The sequence below is a fragment of the Pseudorca crassidens genome, chromosome 10, assembly GCF_039906515.1.
Source record: "Pseudorca crassidens isolate mPseCra1 chromosome 10, mPseCra1.hap1, whole genome shotgun sequence".
Classification (NCBI taxonomy): Eukaryota; Metazoa; Chordata; class Mammalia; order Artiodactyla; family Delphinidae; genus Pseudorca; species Pseudorca crassidens.
In genome coordinates, this window is record NC_090305.1 from 28514725 (window position 1) to 28532287 (window position 17563).

The window sequence follows — 17563 nt, forward strand, 5'->3', positions numbered from 1 at the left end:
TTTTTTGATGTCTGCATATTGATTCTTTATACTTTCTGTTTCTTGGTCATATTTTCAAGTTTCTTTTTTCTCTATTTAAACAACTTACATAAGATTATTTATATTCTATGCCTGATAATTTCAATATCTTAAGGCTTTTAATTTCTGATTCTACTGCTCTGATTTTTCAGCTAGCTCTCACTCACGTTGCATTATTTCCTTGAGTATTTTTCTTTTTCTTCGTTTGCTTTTTTGAGAATTTGCTTTTAATCTGGGAGGTAATTTTTCTTGGAATTTTTGGGTTTGCTTCCAGACCTGGGTTAAAGGGGAGTTCTTCTGGGGAAGATTCAGGTTGTGCCTCCTAGATACCCGAGGACCCCGATAAGCTGAGACCACTTTAAATTAAATTTTCCATTTGAGATTATTTTGGATCTCATGAGTAACATTAATTCACACCAGAAACTCACATGCTAGCTTGGGGTGACAGATTATCATGGGAGATTTTTTTTTTTTCTATTCTGCCCAACAAGTTACAGGCAAGCAAAATGCCTTTTTTAGCCTTCTTTTAATAAAGTTAAAAATTTTTTTTTTAATTTTATCGTTTATTTTTAGACATGTATCCTGACCTTTGTGTGTGAGGTATACTCCTTTGGGAACTCAGAATTATGCAGGGCTCTTCTATAACTTGCCCATTTGAGGAGAGTCATAGGTTTATTTTCTGTCCTTAGCAACCCAAGCAGTTATCAAAGTAGAAACTCTGGAGTTCAGTAGAAAGCCTCAGAAAAAAGATAAATCTGATATTATTTTAGCTCCCAAGTTTGCAGCTTTAATTTCATTTTGCCGTTGCTGATCTATTGCTAGCACTGTGATGATAATTTGTATTATTTTAAATCAAACATTTTTTCTCCTATACTACCCAGTATAGTGTTTTCCTAATTTACCTATACTTAAAAAAATTTTTTTCCCATAAAAGGATAAATGTTTCTTTCCTACTGAATCACCTCTTCATAAAGACTTCCCAAATGGATTATATTAGTATTTCCTGGAAGGCTGGCTATATAAAAAGTAGAAGAGCCTCAAGGTAAAGACAGAATTTTTGAATCTTCACCCAGACCTCCTTCCCCAGGCTGGAAAAAAAACATCACAGCTTTCTCATTGATTATGCAGAGAAAGTATTGCACAATTTAACTCAGCAAACCAATTAAGAACAGATCCATAAGAATCCATTATGACACAAATCAACCAGCATGATATACCTCATTAACAAACTGAGGAACAAACATCATATGATCATCTCAATAGATGCAGAGAAAGCTTTTGACAAAATTCAACACTGCTTTATGATAAAAACTCTCAACAAAGTGGGTAGAGAGGGAACCTACTTCAACAGAATAAAGCCCATATATGACAAACCCATAGCTAACATCACATTCAATGGTGAAAAGCTGAAAGCTTTTCCTCTAAGATCAGGAACAAGGCAAGGATGCCCACTATTGCCACTTTTATTCAACATAGTATTGGACGTCCTAGACACAGCAATTAGACAAGGCAAAGAAATAAAAGACCTCCAAATTGGAAAGAAGAAAGTAAAATTGTCACTATTTGCACATGATACTATATATAGAAAACCTTAAAGACGCCACCAAAAGCTATGAGAACTTATATAAATGAATTCAGTTAAATTTCAGGATACAAAATTAATATAGATCTGTTGCATTTCCATATACTAACAACAAACTCTCAAAAAGAGAAATTAAGAAAACAATCCCATTTACAATTGTGCCAATAAGAATAAAATACCTAGGAATAAATCTAACCAAAGAGATGAAAGACCTGTACTCTGAAAATGAAGAGACACTGAAGAAGGAAATTGAAGATACAAACAATGGAAAGATATCTTGTGCTCATGGATTGGAAGAATTAAGATTGTTAAAATGACCATACTTCCCAGGGCAATCTACAGAGTCAGTGCAATCCCTATCAAAATAACAATGGCATTTTTCACAGAATTAGAACAAATATCAATAATTCTAAAATTTGTATGGAAACACAAAAGACCCTGAATAATCCAAGCAACCTTGAGAAAGAACAAAGCTGGAGGTATTATGCTTTCTGATTTCAAACAATAACAAAGCTACAGTAATCAAAAGAGTATGGTACTGGCACAAAAATGCACACAGAGATCAATGGAACAGAATAGAGAGCCCAGAAATAAACCCACACACTTATGGCCAATTAATCTGTGACAAAGGAGGCAAGAATGTACAATGAGGAAAAGACAGCCTCTTCTTCGATAAATAGTGTTGAGACAACTGGATAGCTATATGCAAAAGAATGAAACTAGACTACTTTCTCACACCATATACAAAAATAAGTTCAATATGGATAAAAGACTTTAACTTAAGACTTGAAACCATAAAACTCCTAGAAGAAAACATAGGCAGTAAGCTCTTTGACATCCATCTTAGCAATTTTTTTATTGGATTTGTCTCCTCAGGAGAGGGAAACAAAAGTAAAAATAAACAAATGGGATTACATGACACTAATAAGCTTTTGCACAGTGAAGGAAACTATCAAAAAAACAAAAAGGCAGTCTACTGAATGGGAGAAGGTATTTGCAAATCATATCACCAATAGGGAGTTCAAAACCAAAATATACAAAGAACTCAAACAACTCAGTGTTAAAAAAAAAAACCAGACAACTCAATTAAAAAGTGGGCAGAGGGCTTCCCTGGTGGTGCAGTGGTTGAGAATCTGCCTGCCAATGCAGGGGACACAGGTTCAAGCTGTGGTCTGGGAAGTTCCCACATGCTGCGGAGCAACTGGGCCCGTGAGCCACAGCTACTGAGCCTGCGCGTCTGGAGCCTGTGATCCGCAACAAGAGAGGCCGCGACAGTGAGAGGCCCACGCACCGCGAAGAAGAGTGGCCCCCGCTCACCGCAACTAGAGAAAGCCCTCGCACAGAAATGAAGACACAACACAGCCAAATAAATTAATTAATTAATTAAAAAAAAAAAAAAGTGGGCAGAGAACCTGAACAGACATTTTCCCAAAGAAGACATACAGATGGCCAACAGACACGTGAATAGATGTTCAACATCACTGATCATCAGGGAAATGCAAATCACATTCACATTGAGACATCACTTCACATCTTTCAGAATGGCTATAATCAAAATGACAACAAATATCAAATGTTGGCAAGGATGGAGAAAAGGAACTTTCGTGCACTGTTGGTGGGATTATAAATTGGTGCAGCCACTGTGAAAAATAGTATGGAGCCTGCTCAAAAAATTAAAAATAGAACTGCCATATGATCCAGGAATTTCACTTCTGGATATTGACCTGAAAAAAACAAAGCACTAATTTGAAAAGCTTTTTTACCCTTATGTTCACTGTCACATTATTTACAACAGCCAAGATATGAAAGCAATGTAAGTGCCCACTGACAGAAAAATGGATAAAGATGTGGTATGTATGTATGTATGAACGTATGTATGTATACATAGATCTACATATATACACAATGGAATAGTACTCATCCATAAAAAAGAATGAAATCTTGCCATTTGCGGCAATATGGATGGATCTAGAAAGCATTATGCTAAGTGAAACAAGTCAGAGAAAGACAAACACTATATGATCTCACTTATATGTAGAATATTAAAAAAAACAAACGAACAGAACAAAATGAAAACAGACTCACAGAAACAGACAACAAACTGGTGGTTGCCAGAGGGGAAGGGGTGGAGTAGGTGAATGAAATAGGTGAAGGGGATTAAGAGGTACAAAACTTCAGTTATATAATAAGTCACGGGGATGGAATATACAGCATAAGGAATATGGTCAATTATACTGTAATTACTTTTTATGGGGACAGATGGTTACTAGACGTATTGTGGTGATCATTTCATAATGTATGCAAATGTTAAATCACCATGCAGTACACCTGAAACTAACCTAATATTGTATGTCAATTATATTTCAGTAAAAAAACAAGGGAATCCATTTATGAGATTGTTTTTTGTAACATGTCATCTTACTCAGTGGAAATTTTTAGTAGAGTACTAGTCCGTAATAAACATTTGGGTTATAGAAATCCTGACTCATCTAACAGGTAGATACTCTAAGGGGTTGAAAAATGATGATGTGGACTTCCTTTCCACTCAGTTGAATCACTTTCAAACTTAGTATTTTATATTTTACAGCCACAGATCACTTCTCAGCCATAAGAGTAATTAGTAACAAAGTTTTTCTGCTTACCATAGTTTTGAGAATGGAGAAGCTGGAAGTGGGGCAACACACCTTTTCCTATCATAGATGCCTTACTGAGTTCTCAGAACCTGATTCTGGGTACAACAATCAATGCTGCCATATTTTCAATTTTCCCCATTCCTTTAAAGAACTCTGCAGCTCTGTGTTGGGGCAGTAAATGAATTCACAGCAATGAGACAACAAAAAGAATCATTCATGCACATTCAGATGTGAATTTAATGTGAATGTAGGCTTCACCTTATATGTGGTTGCAAAATCCCCATCAGCAGAATTGTGTTAGTAGATTTCATTACACTTTGTGTGCTGTTAGAGTTGAAGACAGTCCTTTGCCTATGGCCATGACTTAGAGGGAGACGTTTATGTATCTGCTGCTTCTGATGACATGTCCTAGAAGACTTTCTGATAACTCATTCCGGTTACTTTCTACTTTTTATTGATAACAAATAATAATAAGATTCCTCCCAGGTACATCTACATTTTAATAGGAGATGCCATAAAGGGCTTCAGGATTCAAAAACAAGCACCCAAAATAGCAGAGGATGATCAGATCAGATCAGATGCAAGTTTGTCAGAAGGACTTTTCTGACTCTTTCTCCAATCACATCAAAGAGATTTCTCAATGTCACATGGGAAGTCACTTATTCTGTCACTTTAAGAACAGACTACAATGATGGGCCCCCAGTTCGTCTGCACAATCCTTTGATGTGGTTGGCAGTTTGTTTTCTTTCTTTTTTCCACTGTGCTGACATAGCATCATAGAAATCAAAGGAGTGGAATCCAATAGTAGGGCTTCAGACCTAGGACAAACCCAATGGAAGTAACTTTTTGAAGGTCAATCAGTAATCGACCAAATTGCCAAAGTTTGTCTTCTGTTATCGGCCTTGAATCATCCTTGTATAAAACAGAATGAGAACAAAATAGCCCTTACTTTCAGGTCTTGGTGTTTGTAGTAGAATTTATTAAACAGCCCTCCAAAGCTTATGAACAGGAACTTGTACAGGCTTAGAATTTGTAAAATTCTATACATTCGACTCTTTTCTTCTTCCTTAACCTGACATACAAGGTAAGAAACGGTACATAAAACGTCAACATGAAGAAATGGCAACATCATTTATTAAGATTTCTATGTTGGGAGAAAAGACATAAAATATTCCTGATCAAAAATATTATTGAATCTGTTGCTACACATTAGGTGTCTTCTCACTTTGGCTTTAAATATTCGATTTAGAGGATCAGAGTACTATTCAGTTGTCCAAAGTGATGACCTGTTCAGCAATCCCTGTTAAAACTAACACCATCTTCACTCCCTGCCCAGGATCCCAGGTTGAGATTTAACCCTGTGTAGGAGTAGGTGACTTGTGTTAGTTACCTACTACTACATAACAAATAACTCCAAAATTCAGTGGCTTAAACAATACAGAGACAGCAGAAGCAAGAAGAACTACAATCCTGCAGCCTGTGGAACACAAACCACATTCACAGAAAGACAGACAAGATGAAAAGGCAGAGAGCTACGTACCAGATGAAGGAAAAAGATAAAACCCCAGAAAAACAACTAAATGAGGTGAAGATAGGAAAACTTCAAGAAAAAAGAATTCAGAATAATGATAGTGAAGATAATCCAGGACATTGGAAAAAGAATGGAGGCCAAGATTGAGAAGATGCAAGAAATGTTTTTGTTAAAGAGCTGGAAGAATTAAAGAATAAACAAACAGAGATGAACAATACAATAACTGAAATGAAAAATACACTAGAAGGAATCAATAGTAGAATAACTGAGGCAGAAGAACGGATAAGTGACCTAGAAGACAGAATGGTGGAATTCACTGCTGTGGAACAGAATAAAGAAAAAAGAATACAAAGAAATGAAGACAGCCTAAGTGACCTCTGGGACAACATTAATCGCAACAACATTCGCGTTATACGGGTCCCAGAAGGAGAAGGCGAGAGAAAGGACCCGAGAAAATATCTGAAGAGATTAGAGTCAAAACCTTCCCTAACATGGGAAAGGAAATAGCCACCCAGGTCCAGGAAGCACAGAGAGTCCCAGGAAGGACAAACCCAAGGAGAAACATGCCAAGACACATAGTAATCAAACTGACAAAAATTAAAGACAAAGAAAAATTATTGAAAGCAACAAGGGAAAAACAACAAATAACATACAAAGGAACTCCCATAAGGATAACAGCTGATTTCTCAGCAGAAACTCTACAAGCCAGAAGGGAGTGGCATGATATACTTAAAGTGATGAAAGGGAAGAAACTACAAAGAAGATTACTCTACCCAGCAAGGATCTCATTCAGATTTGATGGAGAAATCAAAAGCTTTACAGACAAGCCAAAGTTAAGAGAATTCAGCATCACCAAACCAGCTAGAAAACAAATGCTAAAGGAAGTTCTCTAACTGGGAAACACAAGAGAAGAAAAGGACCTACAAAAACAAACCCATAACAATTAAGAAAATGGTAATAGGAACATACATATCGATAATTACCTTAAACGTGACTGGATTAAATGCTCCAGCCAAAAGACACAGTCTTGCTGAGTGGGTACAAAAATAAGACCCATAGATATGCTGTCTACAAGAGACCCACTTCAGACCTAGGGACACATACAGACTGAAAGTGAGGGGATGGAAAAAGATATTCCATGCAAATGGAAATCAAAAGAAAGCTGGAGTAGCAATACTCATACCAGATAAAATAGACTTTAAAATAAATAATGTTACAAAAGACAAGGAAGGACACTACATAATGATCAAGGGATCAATCCAAGAAGATATAGCAATTATAAATATATATGCACCCAACATAGGAGTACCTCAATAAATAAGGCAACTGCTAACAGTTATGAAAGAGGAAATCGACAGTAACATAATAATAGTGGGGGATTTTAACACCTCACTTACACCAATGGACAGATCATCCAAACAGAAAATTAATAAGGAAACACAAGCTTTAAATGACACAATAGACCAGATAGAGTTAACTGATATTTATAGGACATTCCATCCAAAGACAGCAGATTACACTTTCTTCTCAAGTGCACACAGAACATTCTCCAGGATAGATCACATTTTGGGTCACAAACCAAGCTTCAGTAAATTTAAGAAAACTGAAATCATATCCAGTATCTTTTCTGACCATAATGCTATGAGATTAGAACTCAATTACAGGGAAGAAAACATAAAAAACACAAACACATGGAGGCTAAACAATACATTCCTAAATAACCAAGAGATCACTGAAGAAATCAAAGAGGAAATCAAAAAATACCTAGAGACAAATTACAACGAAAACACGATGATCCAAAACCTATGGGATGCAGCAAAAGCAGTTCTAAGAGGGAAGTTTATAGCAATACAAGCCTACCTCAAGAAACAAGAAAAATCTCAAGTAAACAATCTAACCTTACACATAAAGGAACTAGAGAAAGAAGAAGAAACAAAACCCAAAGTTAGTAGAAGGAAAGGAATCATAAAGATCAGAGCAGAAATAAATGGAAGAGAAACAAAGAAAACAATAGCCAAGATCAATAAAACTAAAAGCTGGTTCTTTGAGAAGATAAACAAAATTGATAAACCATAGGCCAGACTCACCAAGAAAAAGAGGGAGAGGACTCATATCAATAAAATTAGAAATGAAAAAGGAGAAGTTACAACAGACACCGCAGAAATACAAAGCAACCTAAGAGACTACTACAAGCAACTCTATGCCAATAAAATGGACAATGTGGAAAAAGTGGACAAATTCTTAGAAAGGTATAACCTTCCAAGACTGAACAAGGAAGAAACAGAAAATATGAACAGACCAATCACAAGTAATGAAATTGAAACTGTGATTAAAATTCTTCCAAGAAACAAAAGTCCAGGACTAGATGGCTTCACAGGTGAATTCTATCAAATATTTAGAGAAGAGCTAACACCCATCCTTCTCAAACTCTTCCAAAAAATTGCAGAGGAAGGAACACTCCCAAACTCATTCTATGAGGCCACCATCACCCTGATACCAAAACCAGATAAAGATACTACAAAAAAAGAAAATTACAGACCAATATCACTGATGAATATAGATGTAAAAATCCTCAACAAAATACTAGCAAACAGAATCCAACAACACATTAAAAGGATCATACACCATGATCAAGTGGGATTTATCCCAGGGATGCAAGGATTCTTCAATATATGCAAATCAATCAATGTGATACACCATATTAACAAATTGAGGAGTAAAAAAAACGCAATTATCATCTCGCCATTTCTGTTGGACAGTAATCTGCACACAGCTAACCAGACCCTCTGTTTCAGGACCTTCCACTGGCTGTAGTCAAGATGCTGCTGTGAACATGGGTGTGCAAACATCTGAGCTGTAGAGTGGTCAAAAGGAAAGATTCAGGTATTTTCTGATTGGAGGCTGTTGATAGGGAGAAGCTGGAGGCAAGCTGACTAGAAGTGAGTCATCCTGTGTGATTCATTAATGTGCATTTGGCTTTCTCTGGTTGGTTTAGTTGGAAGTAGGGAAAAATTAGGAGAAGCTGTCAGTTATTGATCAAGTCCTGGCCATTTGGGATCAGGTCCTACAGAGGTTGTGGTTTGACTTCCTGAGCTGGTCGCCACAGATTTTAGGTTGACTTCCCCTGCTGGTTGTTGCAGGCTGCGGGTCAGAGTTGTGGGCACTGTCTGGTTGTATATCCAGTCTTTCAGCATAAGGAGTAGGGAAGGTTGTAGTAAATAAAGACTAATCCTAAGAAGCAGTGGTTGAGTATCTGGCCAGGACGTGCTAAAGCTGTTACTACAAAATCCATTTGCTAATGCCTAAAATTCTTTTAAAGTTGAGCTCTGTGTTAAAATTCAAGCTAATTAACTTTGAGACAATTATTTGGTTTGAACTCTAAACTTTATGCTTATTTAATCTTCACAGCTTTTTGTTCAAATTAAAGAACTAAGTTGGCACCTACTTACACCACAAACACACATTTACATGTTGTACTCATGTTCACCAACTATGCCCTTATTTTTATCCACTCATTAATAATCATAAATTTACATGGATAATGTAAACATTGAATAAAAATGTCTACTTAAGCTTTCAAGTGCTACTTTCAATGTTTAACATTTCTAAGGCCTAATTTATTCTTTTCGAAAAAGAAAAGCTTGGATAATTCCTACATTACCCTAGCCCGAGGACACAAAAGTCACAAAATAACACCTCTATCATTCTCCTGATCTCAGTCATCACAGTTGGGAGAGGGGGGTGGTCAGCTTGCTAAGAAAACTCCACATTTGTTCAGAAAGTCTCCAGAAACTAATTTTAAGTTGAATACATTCCCTCTGGCTGCTTCTAGCATTCATCTTCTTCTCTCCCCCACTGTTGATGCTGGCTTTACGGAATACTGTCGTTTTTTATTTTACCAAAACTTCGCAAAGTAGGTTTGCCTTTTCCTCTCATTTCTTTTTTTAAAATTTATTTATTTATGGCTGCATTGGGTCTTTGTTGCTGCATGTGGGCTTTCTCTAGTTGCGGCGAGTGGGGGCTACTCTTCGTTGCAGTGCGTGGGCTTCTCATTGTGGTGACTTCTCTTGTTGCGGAGCATGGGCTCTAGGTGCGTGCGCTTCAGTAGTTGTGGCATGCGGGCTCAGTAGTTGTGTCTCGAGTGCTCTAGAGCACAGGCTCAGTAGTTGTGGTGCACTAGTTTAGTTGCTCCATGGCATGTAGGATCTTCCCAGACCAGGGCTTAAACCTGCGTCCCCTGCATTGGCAGGTGGATTCTTAACCACTGGACCACCAGGGAAGTCCCTATCATTTGTAGATTTTTTGATGAAGGCCATTCTTTATTGGTTCCTGGGTAGTGATATATCCCACAACCTGCACTGCAGTCATATGGGTCCTTCTGTTTCACGTTATCCTTGTGGGTGTGTGGGGACAAGGGAGCTGGTGCTTTTGGCTAGTCTTCCTTTTACAGTCTATGCCAGTAATAAACTATCTTAATCTAAAAGTGATTCACTGTACCTTTACTGGCCATGGCCTTGGCCTTGCCTTTCCTTGCATGTGCTTGGCAAATGGCAGCCCCAAGCCCATCCTCAGATACTTGGCAACAAACCCACAGAAACGGTAGCTGCACAAAGTAACAGCTTCCGATAGACCTCTCCACAATTTCCTGGTCATGGTCCCACTTTGGAGGCTGAGATTCTTTGGCTTCTCAGAATTTCCCTGCAAGCTCCAACTGTTCACTCCAATTGTTCTCTTTCAGTAAGGTTAGTTAGTGTTATCTTTGCTTTGATCTTCCAATTCTGTTGGAATTCTGGGGACTTACACATCACCATCTCATCCTAGAATCATGTAATATCTGCTTATTGTAATAAATCCCTTAATCCCATAACCCTCCAAGTAGTTCTTCTTTCCTGACTTAATCTTGACTGATAAAATGAGATCCTTTTTTAAAGCTTGTATTGAAATGGAAAACCTCAAAAAAGAGGATTTGAAATATGTTAATATACAGGAAATATTTTGTCTAGAGGAGGAAGTTTGGGATTTGGTCAGCTCTGAGCAACTTTTTGCATATTTTCTTCCCCCAAAGCTTAAGAAAATCCAAATCTCTGGATTGTGAGGTTACAATTTTGCAAGTCCTTGCCTCTCTTTCTAATTAAGTTTTTTTTTCCCTAATGTCACTTGGCAATCTTTGTCTTTCCTTTTCTTACAGTTCTAAAATATAGAGAATGAACAGACTTACTGCTGAAAAACAAGTGAATGATGAAAATTGAGAAAATTTGTAGTAATGATTAGACCATATGGAGTAAAGTATCTACTTTTATTAGAGAAAATTTTCTTCTGATATAAGGACAATTGCTCTTATCTGAGAAGAAAACATGTACACCAGCTGAACTTGGAAATTTCCTTTTTGTCTTATAATGTAATAGCATCAACGTATCATGTTTTTCTTAAAACTGTGTATTTGTATTAATATGTTGCAATTTGAAAATAACCTTCACATGTAATTTTTTTCATATAATCTCTGTGATTTATGTAAGGCAAATATTATCCTTATCTTGTAAATAAAAACACCCAACATTAGTAGTCTGAGTGATTTGTACTATATTGTGAAGCGTGAAAGTGGTAGAAAATAAATAATTCTATCCAAATGTGTACCTTTTAATTCTAACTATCTTTCTTTTTTTAAAATTAATTAATTAATTTATTTTTGGCTGTGTTGGGTCTTCGTTTCTGTGCGAGGGCTTTCTCCAGTTGCGGCGAGCAGGGGCCACTATTGATTGCGGTGTGTGGGCCTCTCACTGTCGTGGCCCCTCGCCGTGGAGCATGGCTCCAGGTGCGCAGGCTCAGTAGTTGTGGCTCACGGGCCCAGTTGCTCCGCGGCATGTGGGATCCTCCCAGACCAGGGCTCGAACCCGTGTCCCCTGCATCGGCCGGCAGACTCTCAACTACTGTGCCACCAGGGAAGCCCTCTAACTATCTTTTAATTAAGCTTGTAGATACTTGCAAGCTCAAAAAAGAAAGGAAATTAATATAGATCAAAAGAGAAAAATAGTAGCTTTTTCTTTAGGGACTACTGTCAACAAAAATTTGTGAAATTAATAACTTCTGAAAATTTCAGTTGGCCCACCTTAGACATTTGCAGTTATTGACATTTCAGCCCTAATGGCCTGAGACCCTTTCTTCCTAGGCTTTAAAATTTGTAAAGGGAAAAAATTCACCAATGGGTAGTTGTGGCTGGACCATTAGACGTGCTTCCAATAGGCTTGGTTTGCTGAAGCACATATCATGTAACTTTTCACACAGCATTCTCATTTGAACATCAGACTAAATTAGTATTTAAAGAACATTCTTGACACTTTTACTTGTTTAACACAAATTTTGTATGACTGATCACATTTTGAAGATTTAGAATAATCTGATTTATATGTTGTTTTTGTTATTGTTATGTTTGCTAGTATGCCTAATTATACATATATTCCTAAATCAGTGGTGTCTATCCAGGGGTAGCCATTGGAGTCACTTGTAGAACTGCCTCAAATATGTAGGCAAAGGAACTATCCCAGGTCAATAGAACCAGAATCTCTGGAGGACAGAACTTTCCTATGTGCTTAAAAACAAATAAAATAAAAAAACAAAACTCAACAATAACAGCAAAGATACTTCCCTAGTTATTTTTGTATTTCTGGTATTCGTTATTATTAGTTAACAAAAATTTGGTAACACAGTAGAGACATTAAATAAATATTTTCAGATAAGTAAATACTCAGCCCTGATGGCAAGTCCAATTTTACTACCAATTTTCCCTCAGTGATTGAATAACAAATGGTTCTCAGAACCTCACCACCTGAATCTGCCCAGTACTACTTTGCTGGTTCAGAAGTGGTAGGAGAAATCTCCCCAACTACAATCCTCAGATAAAAGCACTACCCAAGACATAAGGTGTCCTAGCAGTTGAAATTGAGTCCTGTACATTCTGCAAGAGCTATTTATTTATTTATTTAGTAACATCAATAACATGAAATTCAGGTGGGGGTGGGGAAGTTAAAGTGTAGAATTTCTGTATGTGACTGAAGTCAAGCTGTTGTTGGCTCAAAATGCCATCAGAACTATAAGACGTTTTATGTGTGTTGTAAGGAATAATGATGTTACTTTAAAAATTTTTGATGATTAGGAGGTGCAGACATGGAATAACACTATGGAGAGGCACAAGGGAAAGAGATGTGTTATACTCTCGGGTCCTATAAGAGGGTGGCACGCATGCCACACAGGGACCATATGGGAGGAGTGCCAAAGGAGGGAACTCATCTGACTCAGGTTGAATGAGGACCCATGGGTATGTATCTTTATTGGAGGTCAGGGTGGGGGGTTTAATTGGTGCTTTTGAATGTCACAAGGTCACAGTCAGGGGAGGGCAAGAAGGGCAACTTGTGCCAGGGACCAGCCTTATCACATTGGTGCACCTAGTCACCTGGGTGGGGTACTCACAGCCTGCTTGTGGGGATATTGAGGCATCAGGGAAAATATGGAGTTTTCAAAATGTACCTTACAATAAACCTATGGTAACCACACACAAAATATATATACAGAAGATACACAAAAGAAGAAGAGAAAGGAATCAAGGAGTATCATCACTACAAAAAAAAAAATCAGTGAAACACAAAGGAAGACAACAAGAGAGGAAAAGAGGATCAAAAGAACTACAAAACAGACAGAAAACTGTTAATTAATGGCAATAGTAAGTTCTTCCTTATCAGTAATTACTTTTATTGGCAGTGGTGGAGGTGGGCGAAATGGGTGAAGGTGGTCAAAAATTACAAACTTCCATTTACGAAATAAATAAGTCCTGGGAATACAATGCTCAGCACAGTGACTATAGTTAATTAAAAAAATAATTACTTTAAACTTAAATGGATTAAACTTCCCAGTCAAAAGGCACAGGATGTCTGAGTGGTTAATAAAACAAGACCCAACTATTTGCTGTCTATAAAAGACTCAGTTTAGATTTAAGATCACACATAAGATGAAAGTGAAGGGATGGAAAACAATATTTCATACAAATAGTAAACTATGGAGAGCAGGTGTGGCTATATTTATATCAGACAAAATAGACCTTAAGTCAAAAACTGTCACAGGGACAAGGGAAGATATTACATAATGATAAAAGGATCAATCCATTAGGAAGTTATAACAGTTATAAATAGGTTATGTATCCAACATCAGAGCACCTAAGTAAGTAAACCAAATAGTAACAGAACTGAAGAGAAAAACAGACAATAATAGGAGATAAAATCTGCAACAGCATTTATTTTAAAAGCTCATGAAATGTTTCTGTTACTTTGAGGATAATTGTGACCAACTCTAAATTTGTTTTAAACAGATATTTGAAGTGAAAATGACCTGTTAAATTAGTTTCATGTCACCAAAATCAATACCTATTCATTGAATCTGACCATGACAGGTAAACAGTCCTTTAGACAGGACTCTGTCCTAGAATATTTTTGTTTGCATCCTTATAGGATGCAGCTTCTTTTCTCATATTCATTGTCTAAAACTCAATTCTGAAATTAAGGAAAAATACAGGTGACTGATAGACTCTTAAAGAATGTACATAAAGTATAATGAAGCTGGAGGGAAGTGTAAATATCCACATCTAGAGAATGTACATATTTCTATGTTCAGGAGAAAGAAAACATATCTCTATTTAGATATCTTTTCTGTTTTTCTTAGTAGCTTATAAAAGATTAATTTAAAATACTAATGAGAATTATTAGCATGTTTCTACCAGGTAGAGGGTAACTCATGAAATGTAATCTCAGCTCCTTTAGGAAATCTTCAAATCCGATTATTTGAAGGAATATGACAGAGAAGGTCACTGAAAAAATCATACTTTGAGCAGACAAGGTGTCTATTATTGAAAGGTAAAATATTTAAGGCTAAAAAAAGCAACATTTGATAGTTTCAAGTAGTTTCTGTCTTCTCGGGTAGACCTTTAGGGCAGGCCTTCCTTTTGTTCTGAAATGAGTTAATTTGTTAAGCAAATTAATTAACAAATTTATTTATTATTCTATTCACATTCTGTTCAGTAATGTGAATCCAGTATAATTCTGGTAGAATTTTCCTTCTGTGGAGCTAGGAAAATTTTATTGTCTACATGTTGCCAAAAATTATTGCATGCTCTTGGAAGATTTTTGTGTATTCTTACCCAAGGGATTTATCACTTGAGATCAGGACCACAGCCAGTGGAGGAAAAGTAGTAGAAAAAGAATTGAACTCAGTTTGATGCAGCAAATCCTGAATTGTTTTGTTGTCCTCAAGACTAAATACATTAATTTTGGAAAATTAATGTTTGTGATTTTTTTTTCTTTGGGAACAACAACTCATATTTTTAAAGATGATTGGGGAGTCTCTGGTTTTGATCTCAAGTGATAAATTCCAAACCCTAAATAAGTGATAAATTCCAAACCCTAAATATTCATTCTTTAGGGAACAGTCTTTGACCACATTTTAATTAATGAAGTGATAACAATTATTTGTATTTTTAAAGTCCTCAAATGTGAAGATATTAAACAATTTACTTGTAAATAACTCATAGCTCATGGGCTAAAGAAGATGTCACAATGGAAATAAGATATTATTTGAACTGACATATAATGGAAACATGACATCTCAATACATTTGGTGTATAACCAAAGAGGTACTTACAGAATAATGTATAGTCCTAAATATATATGTAAATAAAAGAATAAAAGGGAAAACCAATGTTCTAAGTGTACATTTTAAGAATTAGAAAACCAATGGCAAATTAAACATGATGAATAGAAGCACAGAAGTAATAAGGCCCAAAACATGAATAAATGAGTCAGAAATCAAATAGAATCAACAATATCAAATATTAGTATCTGAAGAGATTAAGGAAACCAGTCTGACAAAACTGGTCAAAGACAGAGAGAGAAAGAGAGACTGTGAGAGACAGAAAGGGGGAAAGAGAGAGGGAGACAAAGAAAAAGAGAAGTAATACAAGAGAAGAAAAGATAATATACTACAGATTTTTTTTTTTACATAATGGGCATAAATCTTGAAAAACAAAACTTACCAAGAAGAAACAGTACATCTGTAAAGCCAATGTCTATTAAAAATACTGAATTTATAAAATGTAAACTTTCCCATAAAGGATAACTCCAGATCCAGATGCCTTCATCATTGAATTATTTTAATTACTTAATAGAAATAAGGCTGATTGTACACAAATGTCTGCAGAAGATAAAAAAGTAAGAATGCTTCTCAATATATTTTATGAGTCTAACCTAAAATAACATTTTTTTTTCAAACTCAGTTCTGTCATGGATATTCCAAAAAAGGGAAGTTAAGTTATAGGTCATTCTCTTTCACAGACATACATGCAAAAAGTCTAAACAGAAAGTTTGCAAACAAATCAAATGTCATGTTAAAAAATTATATACACATTTACAATTTTACGGTATAAAATTTGGATTTGTTCAAAAAAGGTAAGTTTGGTTTAGTATTTGAAAATAAATTGATGTATTCTATCCATACGCATAGAGTGAAGGAGATAAATAATAGAATGATCTCCATAGATACAAAAAAGTTTTCGATAAAATTTAAAACAGATTCATACTCAAAACTCTCAACTAGCAATGAATGGAAGAGAACTTGCTTAATTCAATAGAAAGTATCTACAAAACACCTAGAGTAAACATTACAATTAATGTAGAAATATTGAAAGCATTTCCACAAATACTAGAAGGGAAGTAAGGATGCCTGCTATCATGATTTCCTTTCTACTTTGTACTCAAAATCTTAGGACAATAAGGTAAGAAAAAAGAAATAAAAGTTATATAGTTTGGGAAAGAAAAAATAAAACTGTTATTATACATAGTTGGCGCTATTTTATTTGTAGAATACCCAAAAGAATCATAAGGTATTAGAAACAATAAGTGAATTTAGTAAAAATCCCTGGATATGGGATCAATATGCAAATACATTGTATTTTCATAGAAACCAAAAAAGCAAAAAATCATCAGGAAAGCAAAATTTTTATTTTATTTAATTAATTAATATTTCTTTAACATCTTTATTGGAGTAAAATTGCTTTACAATGGTGTGTTAGTTTCTGCTGTATAACAAAGTGAATCAGCTATATGTATACATATATCCCCGTATCTCTTCCCTCTGGCGTCTCCCTCCCACCCTCCCTATCCCACCCCTCTAGGTGGTCACAAAGCACCGAGCTGATCTCCCTGTGCTATATGGCTGCTTCCCATTAGCTATCTATTTTACATTTGGTAGTATATATAAGTCCATGGCACTCTCTCACTTCGTCCCAGCTTACCCTTGCCCCTCCCCATATCCTCAAGTCCATTCTCTATGTCTGTGTCTTTATTCCTGTCCTGCTCGTAGGTTCTTCAGAACCATGTTTTTTTTTTAGATTCCATATATATGTGTTAGCATACGGTATTTGTTTTTCTCTTTCTGACTTACTTCACTCTGTATGATAGACTCTAGGTCCATCCAGCTCACTACAAATAACTCAATTTCATTTCTTTTTATGGCTGAGTAATATTCCATTATATACATGTGCCACATCCTCTTTACCCATTCCTCTGTCAATGGACACTTAGGTTGCTTCCATGTCCTGGCTATTGTAAATAGAGCTGCAATGAGCATTGTGGTACATGACTCTTTTGGAATTATGGTTTTCTTAGGGTATAGGCTCAGTAGTGGGATTGCAGGAAAGCAAAATTTTAAAATGATAGCATTTACAATAGCTCCAACAACATCTAGGGGAAAATTTAATGTAAG

The 17563-nt window shown here is 36.0% G+C and overlaps 1 long non-coding RNA gene across 1 annotated transcript in view; it reads left to right on the plus strand.

The window, feature by feature from the left end:
• Positions 1-11234, plus strand: part of LOC137233018 (uncharacterized) — a 63133-nt gene extending 51899 nt beyond the window's left edge. Inside the window, exon 7 of the long non-coding RNA XR_010947265.1 lies at positions 10953-11234. This is a non-coding gene — a long non-coding RNA (uncharacterized lncRNA). The remainder of the gene's footprint in view (positions 1-10952) is intronic.
• The last annotated feature ends 6329 nt before the right edge of the window (positions 11235-17563 follow it).